The sequence below is a fragment of the Leptonotus elevatus genome, chromosome 3 (genome assembly GCF_054856555.1).
Source record: "Leptonotus elevatus isolate MCC_2025b chromosome 3, RoL_Lele_1.0, whole genome shotgun sequence".
NCBI lineage: Eukaryota > Metazoa > Chordata > Actinopteri > Syngnathiformes > Syngnathidae > Leptonotus > Leptonotus elevatus.
The window spans coordinates 19,784,390-19,789,177 of NC_141241.1; the positions used below are offsets into that span (position 1 = coordinate 19,784,390).

General features: G+C 39.0%; 1 protein-coding gene across 2 annotated transcripts in view; it reads right to left on the reverse strand.

Moving 5' to 3' along the window:
* Positions 1–2,482, reverse strand: part of cdkl5 (cyclin dependent kinase like 5) — a 52,085-nt gene extending 49,603 nt beyond the window's left edge. For both annotated transcript variants that reach the window (XM_086071470.1, XM_086071469.1), the window contains exon 1: positions 2,174–2,482. The gene's annotated coding sequence lies outside the window, so the exon portion shown is untranslated. The remainder of the gene's footprint in view (positions 1–2,173) is intronic.
* Positions 2,483–4,788: the final 2,306 nt, after the last annotated feature.

Sequence of the window (4,788 nt, forward strand, 5' to 3'; positions counted from 1 at the left end):
TACATTGTAAATTTAGATTAAAAGCTTTAAATGTGTTTAAAGCAAGTTGAAGGGGTAAAATAATGTAGATAAAAAAAATGTTTATGGTCTTTGCAGTTTCACTTTTACAGGTGGATCTGAGTAGCCCGATACCGATGTGTGGTATCGGGACTCACCCATCCCTAATCAATATTTTAATTTTCACAGTCTCTTAAATATTAGTCCATAATGCCAATGTCACCCGTATGCTTAAATTGAAATTATAAGAAAAAGTATGGACACTACCGATTATCCATAGTTGCATGCTTAGTTTTGTGCTCGAACTCAAGAACGCATTATGCTAAACGATGTTCCAGCATTAGCATGATGAACATGGGTGCCAGTTGCACGGCTGTTGTAGTCTGCAGCTCTTTTCTTCATCAAGGGTGCTCGAAACTTTCACTCATTCACATGGCGGCGGAAGCTGTGCTGAGCTTCCCCTCAGTGTCTTGCTCAAGGGCACTTGGGCGCATGGAGAGCACGAAGTGAATCATTCATACATATGACAAGACCATACACTACATCTCCTGAGCCACACACACATATATTCCATTGTTACAATAAACTTAACCTTGATTCCCCCCCCCCCCCTCAGTCTTAGTCTGATGTTTTAGTAGTAGGCCTATATTCAACATATTTTTAATCACAGTAAAGCCGTTTTACTTTTGTACCTGTACCTCAACTAGCCTACTTCTGCTGTCATGAGCTATGTTTTTGTTGACTTTGTACAGATTACATTTTAGGTTTGTTTCATGTTGTCATGTTTTCCTGTGTAACTTGATCATGCCTTGTCTAATTGTTAGGTTTTCCTCCTCAGCTGCTCATCAGCCATGTTCCTTATGCCGGCCGATCAGCTCCCTTAATAATAATAATAATAATAATAATAATAATAATAATAATAATAATAATAATAATTATTATTATTATTATTATTATTATTATTATTATTATTATTATTATTATTATGCATCTGATATATATAGTGCTTTTCTAGACACTCAAAGATGCTTTACAATGGATGGATACATTATTCACGTACTCACACCTTCCCACTCTGGTGGCATGAAGACATTAGGCTACATATTTAGCAACAGCTGGCCTCATACGCTTGAAAAGATCTCACCTAAAAACCTCAAGCATGAGTGACTTTACCTGTCTCTCTCTAATAAGGTTTTTTTCCCCCTACTTTGTGTTGTAAAAAGGTTGAAAAAAGTTAGCAGTCTATTTTGACAAAGTACGGATATGAGTTTTCAAATCTAGAGAGTAAAAGAAAGAGGTTGTCAGAAAAATTAATACCCAAACAAAGTATAAATATCTGAAAAATCTTGAGTCCAATTATATGCTGCTTCCCACAATGACTATGTATCCAACACTTGTTCATCATCTCCAAAAACACACTTTTAATGATGATGTGGTTCACGTGCTTGTGTGGGCGTCTTCCTATGCGGTGCACATCCTTCCAGGAGAAGCGATTGAGGCCATCGAAGGATATGCTGCTGCCACTGAGGAGTGATTATCGAGCCCATTAAGAAAACACATCCAAACAGCTGAACATCTCTATAGGTGCAGGGGAAACATCCCCATGACAGTCCTGATCACATTTTCTCTACATCGTTCATGCAGAACAGAAATTAAGAATGACTCTGCTAGTGTAGATGTGAAACAAACACGCCTCGCGTGGTTGAGCGTGAGAGAGACAAGAAATGTGACGAGAGGATACACGGGATGTTGCACTGACACTGCTGCACCGTCTAACTGCGTTGCGGAGCGCGCCACCATTCCAGCACTGTGCACGCTTCACATCAGCCTACACAGCAACCGGTGCATACATTATATGCTAAGCATGTTCACGACAATGTTGCGCCGACAAAGACGCACGAATGAGCACTCTCAACGCGTTCTCCACGCAGTCATTAAGAAGCATAAAAAGCCATCGGACACATTGTTTTTGTTTTGTGTTTTAAATAAACGTGTTTTCCTTAGATGTGAGGTGAGGATGCCCGAGCAGGCGTCATGCACATTGGAGAGAATGAGGTAGGAAAATGAAGAGCCGTGTGTGTGAGAGAGAGAGAGAGAGAGAGAGAGAGAGTGGGGAGATATGGGGAGAAAAGCCCAAACAGGCCTATGCGTCGTGACATGATGAAAAATCACTCACTCAATCCCTGGACGTGGAGGTAAGAGCGAATCCTCAGTCAATAAAACGCCGACGACGGGGCTTAAGTTGCATGTAACACTTGTTCCCAGGCTCCGCGTTCAGTGCCTGGGCATCATCAGCTGGTTCGAGCAGCAAGTATGTAAAAAAAAAAAAGAAAAAAAGAGAGAGACTGTGAGCGACGCCACCAAGAGCCAATAGAAACCTCGCAGCATCGCCTTCAGCATCCAACATCAGGGCGCTGTGATGATGACATACAACTTCAGATTGGAATCGAGCATTTTTAAGGATTAGTCCGCGAACACACCACGTTTCGCCTTCTATTGATGCGAGTGTAAAAATCATGCGGCAGCTTGTCCTCACTCTCCTCCACCTACACTGCATCCCCACCCCCTGCATAAAGGCTGTAAAAAACACCGTGCATGTGGCACTTCTGGAGACCTGTGCAAAACGCCCCCATTTGTTTTTATTTAAAGGATGTGCACTATTTAGCGTGAAAAAGTAACAGAGTAAGAATAGCCTACTTCATTACTTACTGTAGGCCTATTTCTTTAACCCCATTACTCAAATGTGGCAAATGTAAAACGCACAAGTGCAGCTACTTGTGTAAAAAAAAAAGGCTCCAATAAAAGAACAAGTACTTCTCCAACTCATTTACTAGAAAACTAAAAATGTCCAGTCTCTGAAAAGCAGAGGTGGCAATGTATCTACTAAAGTTGAAGCTGATGTTTTGTTTTTTTGTTTAAAAAAAAAGGCAAAAATAAATAGATGTACAGGTACTGTATATTGAACTATTTTCGGAAAAACTAAAAAAGTACAGACAGACTATGAAATGTTTCTAACTTTCTAGGTACAAAAAGAGAGGTGGCAAAAGTAGGTACACTCTTTACTTGAGTAAATATACTTATACTTCTTTTACTTACAGCACTTATGAAAGGAGATTATTGAGTCAATTCCTTTAGTAATTAAAAAGTAGCCTAATAAAGTTACAAAAAGTTAATTTACAGACTAAGAAATAAAGGCAAATGTTGCAAAAGTACTATATACTCTTGTACTCTGCCACAACACATTTTGACCAGTGTCAAACACAAGGCCCCGGGGGCCAGATCCAGCCCGCATGCAACGTCAATATGTGGCCTGCCAAGCCAAAAAATGAATGCACATCCACTTCATGTTAAATAAAATACCCCCAAATTACTAATTTCCTTAATTTTTAATAACAATGTTGCCTCACCCCCCTCCCCAAAAAATACCAACCCGTCAAATAAGACGTTTACGTGTAAATGAGAAGAAACAGGTTTTTTTTACGGCATGCTATTGATATGACTCCAGCATGCCCCCAACCTTATTGAGGATAGCGGTTGAGAAAATGGATGGATGGATGATTTCAAATCTAGTTATCCATCTTTGTTGTGTATCTGTGATAATAAAAGTGATCATACATTTTTATGGGTTTATAGTCAAAGAATAAACTTATAATTGAGTCTTCGGTAAACATTTGCTCTTTTAAGTCAAAGTCAATCAAAATCTTTACTGTTACTGTCACACCAATGCAAACAACATGGGAGAAAAGTCAGTGTTTATCATTACAATCCACGGTCACGGTTTTGTGTAATAAAATGCACAGTGCACACACACAGTATTCCCACCACTGCCTTAAAAGTTCTTTGGTGAATGTCACAGCTTTTTTGGAACATGTTGCAGGCATAATTTATTTGCGTTTTATTCTTTTTTTCCTCCATTCCAATTTTTCCAATACATTTCACGTTTTAATGTCATAAGTTTAACGGTTTATCATGCTAATTTGGCTTCCACATGCACACTGATGAAGCTCTATGTATAGCCTATGTCTTCTTTTTAAATGTTAAACCTTTATAAACCCCCCCCCCCCCGTTTGTTTTATGTTGTGTTTCTGTAAAGCACTTTGTGACAGCTAAGGCTGTTTAAAAGCGCTATATAAATAAAGATGACTTGACTAAAACAATATTATCTTTGTGCTGCTTGACTTGAAATGAGTTGAGTAGAATTTGATTTGTTGAATTAGGATGATAGGGTGGAGTTTTAATTATTTTTTTATTTTATTTTTTTCACAGTTTTTTATAGTAAAAAAAACCTACGTTTTTGGTGTATTTACTAGAATGGACCCCTTCATTGCTAAGGGATTCGCCCATTCATAGATAAAAAAAATAATAATAATTCAAGAATTTTTGTTGTTATTTTGGTTTGTTTTCTTGGGGATGTGGGCAGCCAACCCCCGTTTCTGAGGTGTTATTTTTTTTTCTCACCCGGACAAGCCCATATCTTCCGCGAATAACGGCAGTCCACTGTACTGTGCTTCCAAAGGGCCGATCAAGCTACCCCACTGAAGAAATTATGTCATCTATCCACTGAAATGCATGCAGGTAACATCAGTCCTCATCCTTGTGCGCGTCAAAAACCCGGAAGTTACATTCATACCTTCTTGTTTTCGTTTTCACGTCTGATGTAGGTTATTATTAAAAATTAAACCGTAACAAAATGTGCATTTGGAGAGAGTGTAAAATGATGTTCCCCCTGTTGCTCACACACAAACTCTCTCTCTCTCTTGTGTGTTTTTGTTGCAGATCGTTGGTGCGCGC